Source organism: Balaenoptera musculus, chromosome 1, assembly GCF_009873245.2.
Source record: "Balaenoptera musculus isolate JJ_BM4_2016_0621 chromosome 1, mBalMus1.pri.v3, whole genome shotgun sequence".
Lineage (NCBI taxonomy): Eukaryota > Metazoa > Chordata > Mammalia > Artiodactyla > Balaenopteridae > Balaenoptera > Balaenoptera musculus.
Genome location: NC_045785.1, coordinates 129,701,290 through 129,723,576, shown reverse-complemented (window position 1 = coordinate 129,723,576; position 22,287 = coordinate 129,701,290). Strand labels below are relative to the sequence as shown.

The window sequence follows — 22,287 nt, the reverse complement described above, 5'->3', positions numbered from 1 at the left end:
CTTATGCCTTAGAATCCTTCACTATACTTTTTTTTAAAACTTTGACTTCAGTCCTATGCCCTATTTAAATCAACTTACCCTGAGAAGAGCACTTCATGACTCTAATCAGTAATCTTGTATAAATGAGTTTATCATACGGTTTTTTTACTAGTGGGAAGATAGAAAAAGAGACAATGGGAACCTGAGGAAGGAAGGAATCACAGAGACAGCAAAGATGTAATAGAATTAACTACAGATATAGAAGACAAATTTTTATATTTCACAGTTCTATGCAGGGCTGAAATTCAGAGTAATTCAGGCAAATCATACTAAGCCTATATGATAAATCAAACCAATATTATAATCACCCTTTTAAGACTGAATAAGAACGAAATCAAACAATATGTATATAAGGATAAGAAAATTTCCTCAGCAGTAGAAGAGGCAAGCAGAGCCATAACTATCTCTCTGAAGAAGAAGAGCTGATGTACTACTTTTGTGATTCGATAAGAAATGAAAAGGACACCTACCAAAAACTATTCCCATGCCTTGTGGCAGGAGTCTGAAATTCACTTCACTATCAGAGTCCTTTTCTTGGTCTGGGGCAGTGATCCTCATTAATGTATAACAAAATCACCTTGGGAGTTTATTTTTTAAATGCAGACTTCTATACTCAACCCCGAAGAGATTCAGTAACTCTGGGGTGAGACTTGGGACTTGTTTTATTTTAACTTTTTATTACAAAAAATGTTTAAGCACATAAAAAGTAGAGAGAATAGTATAATGTCTTCATGTGCCAATCATTCAGCTTGAACAATTATCACCATATGGCCAATCTCCTCTTCCCTACCCCTCACATGGATTTCACCTATAAAAAAAGATAAATATATATTTCATTATATAATTCTAAAAGGTAAGGATTTTTTTTTTTTTTTGCAATCAATAAAATCCAGAATGTGGGAAACTCTATGGGACAAACCACCAAGTTCCTTCAACAAATATATTGCATAAATAAAAATAGGAAGGAGGATATGCTTAAATTGCTTGAATCTTCATTTTGTTTGTTTGTTTTTTAACTGCAGCTTCATGCAGTATAACTGCCATACAATGAACTCTACATATGTAAAGTATACAATTTGACAAGTTTTGACATGTATACACCTGTGAAACCATCACAACAGTTAGGACAGCAAACGTATTTATCTCTGAAAAAAGTTTCCTTGTGCCTCTTTGTAAGTTGTCTCTCCTATTCCCCCATCCTCAGGCAACCACTGATCTGCTGTCATTCTAGATTAGTTTGCGTGTTCTAGAGTTTTCTATAAATAGAATCACACAATAGGTATTCTATTCGGTGTTGCTTCTTTCGCTCAGTGGAATTACTCTGAGATTCATCCTCGCTGTTCCTGTATCAATAGCCATTGCTTTTTAGTCTTCCAGTCTCACGACATGCTTCCAGTTCCAGTATCCGCGTGAGCCATTGGGCTTCAGCATGTACTTGGCTTCAGCTCCCTCTAATACTCCATTTTTCTGTTTTCCTTTTTCTAGAACCTGGCAATTTCCCCTTTTTTGATTTCAAAATATTGAAATTGTCAACATATATTTTTTTCAATTTTTTACATTATTATCTAGCATGTTAATATTTTTGGAAATGTAGAGAGTCTTTGTCAGCCAACTTCTGACTTTGCCATTTTATTCTGAATTTGATTAATTTTTTAACAAATTTTTTTAAAAACTCCTTTTTAACAATATAAAGAAACTATTGAAAAGGAGCTCTATTTTTTAACAATGCAAAGAAACTATACAAAGAGGGGAGCCTGCCTGTGTGTTGATGTGATGTCAGCCATTTTAGCAGAGTTCTTGCTCCCTGATGAACTCCTGACCCCAAGCATGCAAACATAGCTTTGGCAGTGACCCCAAGTTCCCTTGAAGTACTTGCCAGAGGACTAGAATTTAGATTTTGGACATATAAGAAATATTCTTTTTTTTTTTTTTTTTTTTTTGCCATGTGGCACGTGGGATCCTAGTTCCCCAACCAGGGATTGAACCCGTGCCCTCTGCAGTGGAAGCATGGAGTCCTAAACACTGGACTGCCAGGGAAGTCCCAGAAATATTCCTTAAATACATGTGTTTTGTAATTATTCCTTAAATACATATGTTCTAAGCAACTTCAAAAATTACAAATACTTTCATGGGAAATCCACCCTCTCCACCACCTCCCACCCCTCCCCCAAGACATTCTTTTAGTCCCTTTTCTCTTTGCCACATTAAAAAATAAGCTGCAAATTTGAAAAACAGATTTATGTCAAAGTTCTATGAGAGTCTAACATTAAAGTAATTGAGAATTATCAAATGACACTGTTGCTTTAGAATATATTAAAAGATTCCCAACACTTTCTCTAATACTTCTCCAATTTCAGGAAGATTCTCACTACTCTTTATACTTTGATTTGATGACAATAACAACCTCTAGTGGAAGATCATTTGTTTATGATATTTATACCTATATACATCATTGCTAATAATTTCAAACTTCATACCAAAGTTGAGGAGTATTTTTCATAAAAAGTATATCCTGTGATCATATTCATAATATCTTATTTCATAAGATAAATGGAGAATGAGTGATGTTCATTATGTTATTCTCTATGCCGTTTGGTATATTTAAAATGGCATAATAATTTTTAATTTAATTTCACTGTCACTTTGTGCTTTACTTTGGATACATACCCTTCAATCTCTTTTGTAGAACTAATATCTCTCTCTTCTGTATCCCCACAACACCTGGTACATACTTCCTTACAGCACCTATAACACTTTCTTACCTTTAAATTTTTTCATGACTATCTCCACTAGATTTTATCTCTTTGAAGACAAAAATCATGTCTTTTTTTTTTCCCTAGTACCCAAACATTTAGTAGATGTTTATTGTTTGAAAAATTGAAAATGCATTCATACATTTGTCTTGGAAATGCTTCTCTTCTCAATGAAACAGAGAACTTAAGTAATATAACAAATTACTGAGTTTCCTGATAATTTATCATAAATTACTTTCTTTGGTTGCAAGCGACAGAAATGTTCTCTGCATAGAGAAAGCAAGCATTTTTTAAAAATTGTATCAACAATACAATTAAGGATCTCTATCAATAATTCTTATTTATCAGCAATCAATACTTGACCTAGCTACTTTATTAGAAGAAATATATTTGCCTCTATGCCAGTGACTCCTAACTTCTTGCCTCAACATTCATTTTCTCTTTCCACCTTAATAACAAAATCCCAAATTTATTCAAGATTAGAATGTGCATAGTTAAAAGATTACAATTCCTGGACTCCCTTGCAGCTATGTACTCTGGCAAAAGACAAGTAACTGAGAAATTATCTTCAAAGAAAAGGAATGGGCTCCTCTCCTTTCATTCCTCCTGCTCCCCTGAACATAGATGTGGTGGTTGAATCTAGCAATCGTCTTGAACGAGAGTACAAATGCACACCATAGGAATGGTGAAGTAATGAACTCAGAGCAGTTTAGATGAACTGGAAGGAGTGATGAACTGATGACTTTGTAGAACCTCCAACCCACCTGGAACACCAACTTCCAAACTTCATTTATACAGAATGAAACCTTGTATTTTTAATCCATTACTATTTTTTTATTTTTGGTTTTACTCACTGCAGCTGAACCTAAATCTAACCACTGCTACAATACTTAAACCTTATTTTAAGGTCATACTCCTTCATTGATTCACATGATTTTAGAATAGTTAAAATAGTTTCGTAATACTGTAATTCCTTTAAAATTGAAATTCTTTATTTAGACCCATTATACCTAGGATAGCTGATACAGGAAGGTTGGATGAGAATTTCAGTAATTATTTTGTCTTAATAACCATGGCTAAAATGCATGTTTTATGTCGATTTGAGTTTGATATTCTTTTTACTGAAAGTACACTGAATTTTCTCTCTGCCTTAGGGAGGTTGAACTTTCTCATTCAAATTTTACATTTATTTTTCCATAAGGTTTGAATATTCTATATTCATTTATTTCAGGATTCTATTGTAGTGACTGGTGAATAAAACTAATACAGGAATTGTAAATTTTTTATTTTATAAATTTGGGTTTGCAGTGCTTATTTCCTCCTAAAACCTGAACCTGCGAGTTCTGAAAGGTTTCCACTAACCGTACAGTGGAAAATCTGTATACTCATTACATTGAGATAGTGTGACTTGTGAGATATAGTCAAAACATAACTGTTCTCTTGAAATTAATTCAGAGGGGTGATTTTTACCCTCTGCCACTAAGAAGAAAATTCCAGCAAGTCTCATGACTTTTCTGCTCACTTATCTTACAATCACTTTAAATCACAAAATTCAGCCTCAGTTTGACATTTAGAAAGGAAAGCCTTAGAGAAACGGAATGTGGTCAGCTGCTTCTCTCTTTCCTACTTGCTTTCTTCCCTACTCAGTAGCTGTTGTTACTGACTCTCTGGGTTGGAGTACAGGGAACGAATAGGGAAAAGGGAGCAGAAATGTCCCTTAATTGGCTGGCATTATAGTAAGATGACTTTGTATTCTTTGGGACTCACAGATGTTTAAAACGGATTATTTGTCTTCAGGAGTTCACATGCTTGACCAATCAAGCCACAGCTCCTCCAATAACTCCTGACACTGGGCATATATCCTATTCCTCTTGCTGCCACTTTTCCCTTATCCTCAGATTTCTTGGACATCCACACCATTTGGTTCTTTCTGTCAGAGCCCAACTGACGTTTTAGTCAGTTCTTCTTGGACAGGAGTCAAAAAGATCTCTGGACTGATTCTTTCTCCCTTGCGTGGCCCACATCTGCTCTGTAGGAAGCTTTATGCATCCTTTGTCCTGACAAACTCTAAGAGAGCTTACTGGTCCCAGTACTATTGGGTATAGCTTCTCCAATAACAAAGAGTCTGCCAGGCCATCTCTTTCTGGCCGTCTAGATTTTCCCGGGGCAGTGTTGGGGGGAGTCAGACCTCAGTCCTTTATTCTCCTTCCTTCCCACCACGGTTCCCTGAATAATCCTGTAAGATTCCACACTCACTAGGCTGGAGGTGAAAGGGCAAGCACCCTCTCCTCCTTTACCTTTGTGAGAGGGCTTAGGATGCACAGCATGGCTTTCTCTAAAGAATGCCTCTTCGCAAATGCAGTCTCACTATCCAGCTGTCTGACCCTTGTGGTTTTTAAGAACCATCTAATCAGTGGAAATTTGTTTGAAATTTCTGCTTGGTGGTCTGGTACTTCACTCTGAAAAACCACACCTGTTGTGTTGGAGTGCTTCAGTCACAATTTCCTATGCAACTTCCTGTTACATTTGTTACAGCTTCAGGATTCAAAGAGCCAGGTTTTTCAGATACTCGTTTAACCAAGAGAAAACTAGCATATTTTCCAAAAAATTATGATTTAAAAAATAAAATCCTTTATTAGAACAACAGGAATATAAGCTGGTGATAATAATCACAAAGTGGTCACTTATATTCAAAGTAAAATTTGGTATTTTTCTCTCTGATCGGTAACTTATCAGTAGTTTCTTTGAATTCCTACATCCTCTTCCCCACTCCACCATGAATACTTTCAGAACTAAGAAACCTTCCTCTAACAAATCCTAAATTCTTCCTCTCAGAGTAAAAAAATCTTTCAGAATACATATTTGGTGGCCCTCTTTAAAATCAAACACCTCTTTAAGAATCAAAAGCCCTTCTTGATATATGTGTTACTGCTTCTACATATTTTTTTTTCATTTTTTTTTAATGTCTGAAACATTTATATTAACATATTTCCATACAAATAACCCAATGAAAGTTTAGTATTAGTTGTTTTGTTTGTTTGTTTTTTTATACTGCAGGTTCTTATTAGGCATCAATTTTATACACATCAGTGTATACATGTCAATCCCAATCGCCCAATTCAGCACACCACCATCCCCACCCCACCGCGGTTTTCCCCCCCTTGGTGTCCATATGTCCATTCTCTACATCTTGCTTCTACATATTTTAACTTTCTCTTATCTAAAGACTTTCCTTTTTTTCTAAGTGGATAAACAGAAAGAAGAAAAGAAAACGTGCAGGCATATAATAGACTTGTATCTCTGGCATGATTACCTTATTACTTTTTTCTCTAACCAGCATAAAATATAACCACCATTACTCACCCCTAAAACTCTGCCTTTTGAGGGATATTACTTCAAAGACCTCCTCTTCTTTCTTAGTCAAAGCTTTCCATATATTGACTCGTGGTTTCTTATTTTATGTAATGGGTTGTAATCTATTTCCATCAATATTTAATTTAATGCTCAAAATGGACCAGATTTGCCCATGGAGACCTTTCAGGCTGGATTCTGTGATATACACCCCCGCCACCACCATCATTCCTGGAGCACTTTGCTTTCTGGCTCAGCAAGATGTTCCAAGCTTATCTTGCACTTTTGCTGCCCCAGTACTGGAATCAGCCAGTTCTCCAAGAAGCCTGGTTACAGTTGTGGAGAATGGTATTTAGAAGCCAAAATCTGGGGAATAGATGTGCTCAATTGTATTGGGGTGTTGTTACTCCCAGGCCCTTTCAGTGGGCAGAGCTAGGAAATATAGAGGTAAAAACCACATATACACTTTTAGATCTATATTTATTTTATATCTATTTATATCTGTCTATCTATCTATCTATCATCTTTCTGGATATATAATCATGAATTCACACAAATACCTCCAATAATAATCCAACACCACAATGTTTATTCTAGTTTTCTTTTTTTTCCATCTGATAGTGGGAAACCTGGTTCCAACTTTTTAATGTATTTACTTATGTAATCAACTCCCTGGTAAGTAACAGATCTTCCAGAGTCACCACCACTCCCTTTTCTACATAGATATCCTCCTCACCCATTCAGGCTCTGACAACAACTCTTGTCTGCCCCTACGATATGAATGTCCTCCTCATACTGCTGAGGCTTTGACCCCTCATGCATGGCCAGTTTTCTGTGTGGATCCCTGATAGCCCGTGTCAGGCTGCCCCTCTGCATGGGTACCCTCCTCGCTTCAATCAGTCTATGACTGTCCATACTCGGCAGTCCTCTAATATAGGCACCTCCTTTCACATATGGCCCCCAAACCCCTCTCTGAGCTCTCTGATTCTTCCCAACTCAAACCCAATGCCAGCCTTGCTCTATCCTACCTAATGGCTTTGGGAAGGAAAAGGAAGTAAAAGAAAGAGGAAAAGTCATATATATAGTTTGCAAAGCCACAAAACTGGTTAGATCTCCTAGGAAATGAGGACAGAGGAGAACTGAGCCTTGGGGGAACTCCAACTTTGACATTTACTTGTCAAAATAATGAGGAGGAACAAAAAAAGTACACTGTGAAGAAGGATCCAGAGATGGGGTAAAACCAGGAGAGAGAAGTTTCTTGGAAGCCAAAGTAGAATGTGTTGCAAAAAGGTCAACTGCACTGAATACTACTAAAAGGTGAAGCATAATGAAGAAGATTTTATCATTGGGTTTAGTGATATGGAGAGCAAAGGTATATTTGATGAGAGTATTACCAGTGAAATGGTGAGGGGAAAAAATGTAATTGGAGTAAATTCAAAACAGAATGAGAGTTAATGATATGGGACGGCACATATGAAAAATTCTTCTGAGTTTTTCTGTAAAGAGGAGTAAAGAAATGGGGGAGTGGCTAAAGGGGGTTGTGAGATGGAGAGGGTTTCTTTTATTAATTAAGAGATATTAAATATAGTTGTATGTTAGTGTTAATGATCCCACAGGGAGGGAAAAATTGATACAGGAAAGAGATGGGATAATTTTAAGAGCAAAGTTCTTGAATGGGCAAAAGGAGGTAGGACCCAGAGCACAAGAGGAGAGTTTGGATTCAAACAGAAACAGGAACAGTTCAGCCTTCATAATAGGAGGGAAGGTGAAATGCAAGTAGGTGGGTGGAATTAGTGGTGAGAAGCTGTGACAGTTCCCTTCTGACTGCTGCTTTTTTCTCAGAAATAAAAAGAAAGGTCATCAGCTGAGAGGGAGAAGGGAGGAAGATTCTTGAGGGGAATGGCGTCATCTGGAAGAATGGGAGAGACAAATGACTAGGGAAATGTAAAGAATGGCTGGGTAACACTGAGAATCCACTTGAAACTTGAGGCCATAATTTTAAAGTGAGTCCAGTCAGCATGATGACTTTTTTTCTCTAGCTGATTAGGTGCAGGCACTGAGGAGGTGGGAAGTTGTATTACAGCAGGCTTAGAGTTTTGCCAAGTAAATACCAAAGGAGAGAAGGGCAAGCGTGTTGAGGGTGTGAGCTATGACTGCTCACAGTACAAACCATCTCATGAAAGAGTTTAAAAAATATTAGCCATATAATGTTTAAAAATGCATTTTAGGGACTTCCCCGGCAGTCCAATGGTTAAGACTCTGCAATTCCAATGTTGGGGAGCAGGTTCGATCCCTGGTCAGGGAACTGAGATCCTGCATGCTGTGTGGCAAGACCAAAAAAAAAAAAAAAAAAAAAAAAATTTTTAATTAAAAATGCATTGTAATAAAAATTTAATAATTATAAAGTAGTTTCACCATAGTGACATATGTATATGTGTAGTGATAGATAGATAAAATATTATCTTCTTAACCATAATTGCCAGTCACATTTGGAGTTAATATTGTTTGTGTGTGCAGGAATTATTGATACAAATACTAAATAAATTCAGAAATCAATATTACTGTCATCGTCAATATTTTCACTATACAACCATAAGCTCTATAATAAATGGCTATTGTTTCTTATCTCAGAACTGAACGCAGTTTAGGAAATTCTGGGCTAAATTTTTCCCTTTGCATCTAGGAGGCTATTAACCATTTTGACTCATCTCACCTCTGTTCTGTCTTGAGGCACCAACAGTTTAAATAGCTATTAGGTCAGTAATTTTATTATCTCACTCCAAATATAGTATAAGCCAATAGGAAAATCCATTGGTACTGACTTTGTGAGAATAGTTAGGTGTATATCACAGATGGCTCCACTTTTAACATCCAGATATGCCTTAGGCCTCAGTCCCTTTTAGAACTGCGTGGGTCAAGGTCTTTGTATATTCATTCATTGTATATCCTCTTACAAATACTTGAACAACTGCCTTGTGTTGGCTCAGTGAGGGGACAAAAAAATTAATATGCTATGCTTTCTACGCTCAAGAGGTTTCCTCAACAGTAGGCTAGATGAGACATACACACAAATAATTCTATAAAGCAGTTTATGATGAGTATTATATTGTTGATATAAATTGAATCTATAGTTACACAGAGTGATTGTTCATTCCAGGAATGAATGAAGAAGTCATTAAGGAAGACAGAGAGACATGGTATTTCAACTGGGACTTGAAGGATGGCAGAATTTTGAAAGAGAGAGAATAGAATAAGAAAGTTTTCCAGGCAGAAGGCATGTCATGAACAAAGACATGGAGGTAAGAAGGGAAAAAATGGGTGGAAAGAATAACATTTTTTTTTTTAAGATTTAGGGGTTTATTGTTTTTTGTTTATTTGTTTGTTTTTTGGCCACACCACATGGCTTGCAGGATCTCAGTTCCCTGACCAGGGATTGAACCTGGGCCTCGACAGTGAAAGCACCAAATCCTAACCACTAGACCACCAGGGAACTCCCAAGAATAACATGTTTTAAATATCATTTGGCAGCAAGAGCAAAAATCCACTTGATAATGTTTAAAGCAGAATTTGTTTAAAAAGAAATTTCTCACAGATTCAAGAATGGGTAGCAAGTGTATCTAGGCCACACAAGTGTGTGGAACCAGGAACCAGAAAGTTAAGAACCAAGGTTATTCTTTCCTTCATTCCTATTTTTCATTATCTATTTCTTTTCTCTTTCTCTCCAGTCTGGTGTGTCAGTTTGGATCCTCCGAGAAGTAAACACCAGAACATGCACATAGGAAAAAGCCCACCCTAGCTCCTAGCGCTAGTTCCCAATAACTTATCAGAGTCTCTGTGAACCATTTCCAATTTCCTGGTATGGAGAATTTGAATGATTCAGTTTGGGTCAAATAAAAAACGTCTCTATTTTTAAAAATGCTCAAGTTGGAACAAGAAGATCTGGGAGTATGTGTACAATGCAGGGAATACAGCCAATATTTTATAATAACTATTAATGAAGTATGACCTTTAAAAATTTTGAATCGTTATATAATACATCTGTAACTTATAAGGTATTGTACATCAACTATACTTTAAAAAAAGATCTGGGTTTGAATTGCAGATCTGATATACATTGCCCATGTGATTTTCTTAGCTAATAGTTACTCTCTACATGTGTTGCTGCCTTGTCTGTTAAAGGAGGATTAATAATACTTTACAGGGCTATTATAAGAATTAAGCAATATAATAAATATGAAAACTCCTTGAAAATTGTAAAGTCTTATACAAAGCAAAAGCGAAAGGATTAAAGGAAGAAAAAGTAGTCCAGATTCGATAATCAGGGTTTGTTTCTTTTAATAGAGGAATGCATAATGAATCAGAGCAAAGAATAGGGAGTCAGAGAATCTGTTACGAAGCTATACAAATAATCGGTTTGGAAGGATGTGGTCCCAGCTCATGGCAGGGATGAAAGGCAGTGGTGGTAACTATACAATAGTAATAATAGTAATAGAATTGGGATAAAATAGTATTAGAATTAGGATAGTAATGGAATTAGATAAGAAAGTGGATGGAAAATAATTTTGAAATTTTATGCAATGTAAGCCAACCCATGCAGATTAACCCCTCTTTTGAGTACTCTTCCAGACTCTAGATAAATCTATGAAAAAGGGCAGAGACTACATTTCATTCAGGAATACTCTTCCAGAAAAAGAATTAGGCTCCTTGCATATGAAACTCTTAAGAAGGAAAGAAGATAGAATAATGTTAAAATGATACTTTTGAGCCAGAACTAGCCTCCATGGAGAGGGGGAATTTGTTTATGAGAAATATAAGTAGATGGCCAAGTACGATATTTTTGACTGGTACCAAAAACTATCTTGCCCGATAATATATTCTCAACTGGTCATGCTATGGTGGCTAATGTTTATGCTTTGAATTAAAGACACTGAAGGTTTCTGTTAACATGTACATATTATCTTGGAATAATTCAGCAAGGAAAAGTGGCTTGTTATAAGATACCAGCAGGGAAACCCACTAATAAAGAGGAAGATCTTTAAGGACACAAACCTTGTTGAAGAATATCACCTTAAAACTAATCAGTTTATCATAGTATCTGTCCTGACACCTAGAATGACCAGAAGGAAAGGCAAAGTAGGACTGGGGAATTTTGCTGCAGAGGCAGAGGATCACGAATGGGCTCAATCTGAGATTGACAACTTCTGAGAATTGTTGTAACTGTCGCAATTCATCTCCCCTTCTTCATCCCTGGCTGCTATGTGTAATCTGAAGCAGAACATTGGGAAATACCCCAGGAGAATTGCATTTTAGGTTCTTCTAACAGTAGAGAAGACTAGAAAGATAGAGTTGTTGCATACTGAGATAGGGAAAATTTTAGGAGGAAATAGAAGGGGACAGAATCAGGAGTTCATTTTTGGATGCATAAAGTTCCAGGTGCCTATTAAATAACCAAATACAAATGTCAAGTAGGTACTTAGATATACAAAGTTGGATTTATGAGACTGAAGTTCAGGAGAGAAGCCTGAAACAGATATATAAATTTGGGATTGCCAGTATATAGGGACAATATTTAAAGCCATAGGCTAAAAGAGATCACCACAAGAGGGAATAGAAATGGAGAAGAGAAAAGAACCAAGGACTGATCCCTAGAGCAGTTTAACATTTAGAGGCTGAAGAGATAAAGACGAACTCGAAAAGGAAACTGCAGATGAGTGGCTGGTGGAGTAGAAGGGAAATCAGATTAAGGGTGGGTGTACAGGGAGCCAAATGAAGATAGTGTTTCAAGGAGAAAGGAATGATCAGCTGGTACTGAATGCTGCTGATGGGGTCAAGAAGATAAGAAGTGAGCAATTCAGTATCAATCCTGAGTTTCAAGGAAATGAAGACAACTATGATTTTTTTTGTTTGTCTGTTTGCTTTTAAAATCACAGTGATAGAGGTGATGATTTCTTACTGCCTTTTAGGTAAACATATGGTACTATCTTAAGAAGATTATAGTCAGAATACTCATTGAATTTACTATAGTTCCCCCAAATAGTCACATTTACTGAGTTCCTTTTATGAAGAAGACCCTGTGCTAGCTGTTAGAGAAACAAAGATGAGTAAGATATGGGTCCTGACTTGGAAAATCATTGCCAAAAAAAAAAAGGAAAAAAATCATTACCACCATATTCTGAATGCATACTATGTGCCCAGCCCTAGGTAAGGCACTTTACAAATGCTATCTCATTTAATAACAACAACAACCCTATGAGCCAGGTATGTTTTATAATCATTTTTAAAATGAGGAAACGGAGGCACAATCAAGTTAAATAATTTGACTAAGTTACTCAAGCACTAACAGTAAGAATAGGAAGTGTGTGTGTCTAAGACTTAAAACAACCATTTCTTTAACTCACGGTTTTATGGCTCAGCAATCTGGGCTGGGATTACACGTGTAGCTCTTCTGGTTCAGTTTGACTCATTCACGCGTCTGCAGTCAAGAGCCTGGCAGCTAAAAGGTCCTGCTTCTGGGGCTTAGCAAGCTGTCAGCTGGGCGGGTGTGGGGGGGTGCTGAGCCATATGTCTCTCATCCTCTGGCAGACTAGCCTGGGCTCAGCCCATGGACTGTCAAGGTTGTAAGAATGAAAGTAGAGGCATGCAAGGGCTCTTAAGGCCTAGGCTAAGAACTGGCACAAAATATTACTTCTACCACATTGTATTGGTCACAGTAAATCACAAGGCCCACATTCAAGGTGTAGGGAACTTGCTCAATAAATATGTCCACAACATCTTGCATTTAGTGGGTGCTCAGTAAATGCTTATCAAACAAATGAAAATAAAAATTTCAGTCTTAAAGTATATAGACTCCATTCAGTGTAATCAATTGATAAATTTTTTTCCTCATCTGCAGGTGGCCAGAAGCCTCAACCCATTCATTCTTACCTTTGCTTTCAGAATAGCAAATGAGGATCTAGGAAGGAGGAGTAAGAGGCAGCTCCACTTAAAGTCACAGTGAGGAATCTCAGCTGGCCCAAAAAAAGTTCCTCTAAAGAGATCCAGGGCATCATCAGAAGGCTAGGCCAGGTACCTGGCCCAAACCTGGCTACCTGAATTGAAAGCCACATGCCTTACCCTTCACCTATGGGGAAGAAAGACTTTTAAGCCTTTGTGAGGGCATGGAGACAGCCTCCTTTAACTCTTTTTCCTCCAAAATTTAATAGCTTTATTAAGATTGAAATGATGTAGAATGAATTGTACATATTTAAAGTGTACAATTTGATACCTCTTGGCATATGTATATATGAAACTATTACCTGTTAAACTATTACCATGATCAAAATAATGAACATATCCATCACCCCAAATTTTCTTTTTTTTTATATATATATATATTTTTAATAATTTTATTTATTTATTTTTGGCTGTGTTGGGTTTTCGTTGCTGTGTGCAGGCTTTCTCTAGTTGTGGCGAACAGGGGCTAGGCTACCCTTCTTTGAGGTGCACGGGCTTCTCATTGCGGTGGCTTCTCTTGTTGCGGAGCACGGGCTCTTGGTGCGCAGCCTTCAGTAGTTGTGGCATGCGGGCTCAGTAGTTGTGGCTCGCGGCCTCTAGAGGGCAGGCTCAGTAGTTGTGGCGCACGGGCTTGGTTGCTCCCTGGCATGTAGGATTTTCCTGGACCAGGGCTCGAACCCATGTCCCCTGCATTGGCAGGCGGATTCTTAACCACTGCGTCACCAGGGAAGCCCCACCCTAAATTTTCTCACTGTCGCGTTTTAAGCCCTCCCTCCTGCCTCTCCCTGTCCACCTCTGCCCTAATCAACCTCTAATTTGCTTTCAGTCATATAGGATTAGTTTGTATTTTCTAGCATTTTATTTAATTCTGCTCTGGAAATTGACGTTTGTCCTTGGGAGATCAATGTGTGTATGTGTGCCTTATCTGATAATTGTCTCCTAAATCCTTAGAATACCAAAGTTCTTTCTAGATCCTAGACTATGCAGCTGGACTTAGAGTAGAAAGTGCACCCGAAACCCCCATGCCTTTTCCATGGTATTATTCTAGATTGAAACATGCAAGGTGGGGAAATGTGCTGCTAGGAGATACTCAGATCCACAGACTATCAGGAGGGGGAAGGAGGCTGTGGGCTATAATCTATGATTCAAACAATCCATTAGCAGCAGAAAAATGAAGAGTGTTTTCTAATTGGACAGAGAATGCCTTTCTGAGCAGCAGAGAGCATGTGGGTGAATCCATAATAGATGTGGTGCAACACCTCTTACCCTTCATTTTCCCAAATATACCAAGGAAGGCGATTCTAATGAGTGGCTGAGGGAAATCTGAGGTTTGGGTTGTGCCCTGTAGAAGGAAGAATAGAGAGCTCTGGGAGCACATATGAGCGACATCTAAGGAAGGAAAGCTCTGAAGGAATGCTTCCCATAGGAGAAGACATCTGAGCTGCATTTTGGATTAATAACATTTTCCATAAACTGTCTAGCAAAACCAGTAGAAATCCTGATGAGCAGAGTTTTTAGGGAACTGATGCATAGATAGGTGAATATATTTCCCCAAAGAAAATATGAAGCATATGGTCTGACATCTGATTTGGCAATACGACAGAATATTTGAAATTGGGACTCTCCAGAAAAAGAGAGCATATGGTCACTCTAAGCGTAGGGTGTAGTTTGGGAGAAGGCTCTAAGGTGTGAGAGGAATAAGCCAAAGAAAGGGTGACTGACAGCACTGAGATTAAGCAAATGTCTAATGTCATCAACATTGATTGCAGAGAGTTAAAAACAGAGCTAACATATAGAAGCCAACTAAGATCCCCTGAAGAGTTTCTCGCCCATTCTCCTCTCTCTGGTGTGACAGATATTAACAGCAGCCAGCAACGCCTACCAGGTAGGCTTTAGAAGTGGGTGATGATAGATTTTGAGGCAATAGTGGACGTGAGGGTCAGCAAAATCAGTGAAGTAGTTGGGGAAACAGGCAGCAAATACTGCTGCAAAGATACTGATTATACTTCCTCTAAACTCCCACCTTATGACAAATACCAGCATTGTAACTATTTTATTCAACAGTTTGTATGGTCCTCAAATAGAAGAAAAAGACAAAAGATGTTCTTCCTTTTTGAAAGGGAGACAATACTTTTAACCTAAAGAGAAAATGGATTAGGTTAATTGCATTTTGGTACTACCTGCTTGACTTCTTCCTATACAAGGTATAACCTCCTAAGGGCCTGTATTTAAAATAGTGTACTTCATAGGATAAGAGAAAATAAATTTTAAAAATCTAAGGACTTGAGAAGGGAATAAAAGAGTGAAAGTCAACTAGAAACCTATTTCAGGGAGGAAGTAATTTGTGAAAATCAAATAACTGGGTGATGGTGACAAAAGAAATAATGACAGTTCTTGGAGCGGATGATACATTTTCAGAATTTGAGTTTACTTCTTTGCATTTCATGACAGAATGAAGTGATTAATACCATACATTCACGTTGAGGAAAATGGGCATCTTGATAGGAGCAGATAGTTTTAAAAAGAAGAAATGAGATAATCTCTTTGTTTATCAAATTAACAAAAATTTAAAAAAATGATAGTGCTCAGGGACATCCCTGGTGATGCAGTGGTTAAGAATCCACCTGCCAATGCAGGGAACACAGGTTCAAGCCCTGGTCTGGGAAGATCCCACGTGCCGCGGAACAACTAAGCCCGTGCGCTGCAACTACTGAGCCCGCGCGCCTGGAGCCTGTGCTCAGCAACAAGAGAAGCCACCGCAGTGAGAAGCCCGCATACTGCAACAAAGAGTAGCCCCTGCTCGCCGCAACTAGAGAAAGCCTGCACGCAGCAACGAAGACCCAACACAGCCAAAAATAAATAAATAAAATTTTTTAAAAATGATAATGCTCAGTGTTGTTGAGGGTAGAAGTATGTAGTCTCACAGATGACTAGGGGGAGCATAAAAGCCAGGACTTTTCTGGGAAGCACTCTGGAAAAATATAAGAAAAATCTCAAAAATGAGCAGAGCATCTGATGTAAAAATTCTACTTCTAATATTTATTTTTGGGAAATAATCAGAAAAATGTTCAAGGATAGATATATAATTTTAATAGTATTGTTTACAAAGCTGAAAATGTCCAAGAGTTAATTAATGAATGTGATGATACCTCTATACATTGTAAAATGTGCAGTCATTTAAAATATCTATATGCATATACATGGGAAGAAATTCATAATACTAATAATAAAGTAGGTTCTGAAATAGTATGTATAGTTTGACCTCTCAAATTTTAAAAAATTCTATAGCTGTAGACATGAATGCTTACAAAAAAAGAAAAATACCAAAATGTTCTCAGTGACAGAATTATAGATGCCTATTCTATTTGTCTTCTTGTATCTTCTATTTTTCTTTAGTAAAGATGTACTGTTTATGTAATAACATTTTAATTGAAGTATAATTGATATACAATATCATATTACTTTCAGGTGTACAAAATAGTAATTATATATATTCAGATATATTGAAATGGTCACTATGATAAGTCTAAAAAATATGGAATGCTTCACAAATTTACATGTCATCCTCACACAGGGGCCATGCTAATCTTCTCTGTATCATTCCAATTTTAGTATATATGCTGTCAAAGTAAGCACTATAATAACATTTTAATGACCATTTTATGAACAGGAGTATCCTCACTGAAGGTTTTCTCTCCAAAGGATGAAAAATCAGAGTGCAGGTGTATGATGTCCTGAAGGTGAAGCTGAATGAGAAGTGCATATGTTCAGGAGGGATGTCTAACTAACAGGAGAAATGACAAAGAACTTTTATATATGCTCCATAAATGAATAAATGAGCAGAGATATTTTTAGGTCACCCCTTGCTTCTATTTTGGGAGGCTTTAAAAATTCTTCATCTGGAGAAATAAGCATTCATAAATTTGGGGGTACGGGATGAGATGGAGTGGGGAAATTCAAATATTTTCTGTCAGCAACTTTACTTCTGTCAGTGTTTGTTTATCTCATCACCAAGGGAAAATGGTTCACAATAGTCTCGACCATCAGAAACATCTCAGGATTTCAAAAATACAGTAAGAATAATCATTATTGATGCCTTTGCAGCACTTTTCAAAATGTTAAAAAAAAATCACTAACATCAAATAGTGTCTGTAATAACCCTATGAGCCAAATCAAATCAATATGATTCATAGGGTCATCATGAAATGCAGGTTTCCAAACTGCTGACACACAAAAGTGTCTGTTTCGATCAAGGTTCTTGGTAGCAGTAATAGAGACCAGCTCTCACCGATTTCAGCAGATCAATAGTGGATTAAAAGGACATTGGGTAGCATATACAGTGGAGAAAAGACAGCCTCTTCAATAAGTGGTGCTGGGAAAACTGGACAGGTACATGTAAAAGTATGAAATTAGAACACTCCCTAACACCATACACAAAAATAAACTCAAAATGGATTAAAGACCTAAATGCAAGGCCAGACACTATCCAACTCTTAGAGGAAAACATAGGCAGAACACTCTATGACATAAATCACAGCAAGATCCTTTTTGACCCAGCTCCTAGAGAAATGGAAATAAAAACAAAAATAAACAAATGGGACCTAATGAAACTTAAAAGCTTTTGCACAGCAAAGGAAACCATAAACAAGACCAAAAGACAACCCTCAGAATGGGAGAAAATATTTGCAAATGAAGCAACTGACAAAGGATTAATCTCCAAGATTTACAAGCAGCTCATGCAGCTCAATAACAAAAAAACAAAAAACCCAATCCAAAAATGGGCAGAAGACCTAAATAGACATCTCTCCAAAGAAGATATACAGATTGCCAACAAACACATGAAAGAATGCTCAACATCATTAATCATTAGAGAAATGCAAATCAAAACTACAATGAGATATCATCTCACACCGGTCAGAATGGCCATCATCAAAAAATCTAGAAACAATAAATGCTGGAGAGGGTGTGGAGAAAAGGGAACACTCTTGCACTGTTGGTGGGAATGTAAATTGATACAGCCACTATGGAGAACAGTATGGAGGTGCCTTAAAAAACTACAAATAGAACTACCATACGACCCAGCAATCCCACTACTGGGCATATACCCTGAGAAAACCATAATTCAAAAAGAGTCATGTACCAAAATGTTCATTGCAGCTCTATTTACAATAGGCAGGACATGGAAGCAACCTAAGTGTCCATCATCGGATGAATGGATAAAGATGTGGCACATATATACAATGGAATATTACTCAGCCATGAAAAGAAACGAAATGGAGTTATTTGTAGTGAGGTGGATGGAGTTAGAGTCTGTCATACAGAGTGAAGTAAGTCAGAAAGAGAAAAACCAATACAGTATGCTAACACATATATATGGAATCTAAGGGAAAAAAAAAAAAAAGGTCATGAAGAACCTAGTGACAAGACGGGAATAAAGACACAGACCTACTAGAGAATGGACTTGAGGATATGGGGAGGGGGAAGGGTAAGATGTGACAAAGAGAGAGAGTGGCATGGACATATATACACTACCAAACGTAAAATAGATAGCTAGTGGGAAGCAACCGCATAGCACAGGGAGATCAGCTCTGTGCTTTGTGACCACCTAGAGGTGTGGGATAGGGAGGGCGGGAGGGAGGGAGATGCAAGAGGGAAGAGATATGGGAACATATGTATATGTATAACTGATTCACTTTGTTATAAAGCAGAAACTAACACACCATTGTAAAGCAATTATACTCCAATAAAGACGTTAAAAAAAAAAAAGGACATTGGGTTATACTTCCATAATCTTTAACAATGATATTGGGTGGCTTACAGAATTGCTGGGAGGGCTTGAAAAACTAGGCTTGAAGCTAAGCAGGAGGAATAAACCACCCACAGAACTGATCTGACGAGGAAGTTGGCTAGAATAACCAACCGTCCTGGTTTTCCTGGGGCTGAATGGTTTCCAGAGATTCAGAGTTTTCCATGCTAAAACTGGGTAAGTGCTAGGCAAACTGTGAAAAGATGGTCTCCCCCTACCCACCCCCCCAACGCCCCACCGCAGCCAGCACCACGGACATCAGGTGCTAGACCACACAGTCTGCCCTTTGGCCACCTCTACATTGGAAACTGTAGATTGCAGAAATGTTTCCTGTCAGTAGGTTAAGAGAGAGAGAGAGAGGGAGAGAGACTGTTGCTTGTATCTTCAGGGCTGAGTCAAAAGTCCAGCAGATGTCTGATTGAAAAGCCTAGGTCACATGCCTTCACCTTAGCTGCAAGGGAGGGAGAGAAAGTGATTATCTGACATCTTCCACTTCCATTATGGGAGGTATCTTTGCTCACCACCAAGATTTACATGGTGAGGAATTCTCTAAATATAGGAAAGCAGTTTAGGTGGCCCAAATAATGACCAATTTCCACTACAGAATCCAAATTATTTTTAATTCTCTAATATTATTTATTTAAGAACACTAAGGCAACCGTTTGGTATATAGTAGTTTCTTTGATTTAAAATTAAACTTTAAAAGTCAGATTAACAGCATGTTACTGTAATACCATCTTAATTACTTGGCCACAAAATAGTTTACGCCTGTGATAACTTTTACAACTATGTGACAAACATAATCCTATATTTAGGTTGTAAAAAATTTAATCCTTCTGACTTTTGTCCGCCACAATGGACGGTTCCCTTTCCGTTATTTACCCAGGAAAATTTTTTTCTCTCTTTTGTTTTTAATATTTCTAGAGGAGACAAGTGTTTGCCAAGAAGAAATGGATTTGAATGGAAACATTTTATCGAGGACAAACCTTAAGAAGAGTAATGGACAATGAGTTCTGCATAACCCTTTGGCCTTCACTCTTAGGTTTACTGTGATCAAGTGATTTGAGCAAAGGATTTCAAGTCAGTGCTCATGTATTTTTTGTAGCTTTTCATTTCTCTTACAGAATGACCTGGAACAAACCCATTGAGATTTTTTGTCTTGTCTTCATATACTGAACTATAAAATGGGAATGCCTGTACTTAATCAAAGATACAGTTTCTACTGATAGTAAACAACAAAACAATGGACCAAGAATTCTGGTCCTGCCTTTCATGGTGTAATTGTGCAGTCTTGAGGGTATCACTTAAATTCTCATGTGTCAGTTTCCCCAATCTATAAATGATAATAATACCTGCACTATCTATTTCAAAATATATATGAGAAAAAGCATTTTTTAAAGTATAGAACAGTGTTAAGTATAGCAAAGTGTTATTATTGAATTACTCTTGCAGCATTTAGTGCTAAAAATGCAGAGTGCTTCCTTTGATTTTTATCTAGGAGACATATCTCTGAAAATCAATTTAAAATTATAGAAGCTAATAGATGAGTCCTTTTTAGTTTGTGGTTATCTTCTGCATGGCAGATTTTTTTTTTTATAAATGTATTTATTTTATTTATTTATTTTTGGCTGCGTTGGGTCTTCGTCGCTGCTCGTGGGCTTTCTCTAGTTGCAGCGAGCGGGGGCTACTCTTCATGGCGGTGCGCGGGCTTCTCATTGCAGTGGCTTCTCTTGTTGCAGAGCACGGGCTCTAGGCGCGCGGGCTTCAGTAGTTGTGGCGCACTGGCTTAGTTGCTCCGCGGCATGTGGGATCTTCCCGGACCAGGGCTCGAACTCGTGTCCCCCGCATTGGCAGGCAGATTCTCAACCCCTGTGCCACCAGAGAAGCCCTGCATGGCAGATTTTTAAGTAATTATTAATGCAGTTTTCTTACTCTTACTCTTTCCTAAATGCCATTCTTTCAAAAGTTTTCTGAATTATATTTATAGTCCCTGAAGTCCTGGGGATGCTCTTCTGTGGGTTTTTTTTTTTTTAACCTAAGATGTCCAAGGTAAGATTGTATACAGGAAACAACCATTAATACAGGAAACAGAAAGTAGTAGAATTGTTCTACTTAAAATAACTGCCCCCTAATGGAGGTATAGAATATAAGCTCCATTTATAATGAGAGGGAACAAATGGAGAGGAGGAGAATCTGTTGAAAGAGATTTGCTTGACAAATATACCATATCTACTTTGTGAAATTACCAAGCACCTAAGGACTAGAAAAGTACTCACATACCCCCTATGAAGAGGCTCCTTTGTTTCCTTGATCTCTGGCCCTTTAAATAGTGTCTGGATAATCTCATATTAACTCTCTGGAGCTGTTAATTTATAGATTAAAAACTGCTGATGTAGGACAGCCATGTGATTAATCAAGATACCAGAAATACAAGCAAGCAGGCAAGATACTTATTTTGGCAGCTTCATAATTGGGACTCTTCAGTAGGAAAAAATATCTCAATCCCACTCCTTTATGAAAGTTCTTTCTATATCTCAGTATTCACTGTCTAAACCTAAATAGAATTCCTTTCTATTTTTAATCCCCTTTCAACAAAATGAAAGCTGAATTTACACACCAGTTTTTGTCTTTTATCCATCAACACTTTAGCTGAAGAGAAACTACACTGCCTGTTAATCTCAAGTGGGATAAACCCTTCTGACTTTTCCCTCACACCTACTCTAAGTGTGTTTATCACAAAAGTTTGGCTTAGGCAAATAGTTTGATTTGCAGAGATGGTACTGCCTATTTCTCTGGGTGACCTTGAGCAACCTCTCAGATTCTTTTCCTAGAGAATGTGATATTGTTAATAAAGAACTATGTGATCTGTCTTGCCCATAATAATTTTGTTGGTTGATTTCTTGATTGCAATGCAGAACTTAGATTCACAGTACTGAAAATAATAGATCTATTTGTAAAGTTAAACATTCAACTCAGGATTGTTTATAACTAAGAATATGAAGGAATTTGACGTAGTTCTTCATGAGACTAAAACATGCAAAATCCTACACATTAATACAAGTAAAATGCAAATGATCCCACACTATGTCCTGAGGGAACTATAAAAATGTATAAGAAATAATCCCTGATCTCAAGGATATTACAGCCTAGTAATGACTTGGTACAACAACTTCTGACACATTTTAAAAGATTCAGTGCAATTGAGAGTACTCACCATGTACAAGGCATGGTAAAAAAAATTACTATTGCAGCATCCTAAATAATATCTCTGAAATGCTGTGATTATCAATTAATGTTTTGTACTTGTTTTTAAAAAAGTCAACAAGTTTTACAAGATATTTAAAA

At 37.4% G+C, this 22,287-nt stretch overlaps 2 protein-coding genes and 1 non-coding gene across 3 annotated transcripts in view; all 3 read right to left on the bottom strand.

Moving 5' to 3' along the window:
* RABGAP1L (RAB GTPase activating protein 1 like) overlaps positions 1–12,559 on the bottom strand; it is a 693,841-nt gene extending 681,282 nt beyond the window's left edge. The window contains exon 1 of the mRNA XM_036844645.1: positions 12,542–12,559. The gene's annotated coding sequence lies outside the window, so the exon portion shown is untranslated. The remainder of the gene's footprint in view (positions 1–12,541) is intronic.
* Positions 1–22,287, bottom strand: part of LOC118906666 (heterogeneous nuclear ribonucleoprotein H-like) — a 50,396-nt gene that overhangs the window by 3,503 nt on the left and 24,606 nt on the right. The window lies entirely within an intron of this gene.
* LOC118887697 lies at positions 16,666–16,772 on the bottom strand. The gene has a single exon (XR_005018127.1). It is a non-coding gene; the product is annotated as a U6 spliceosomal RNA (small nuclear RNA).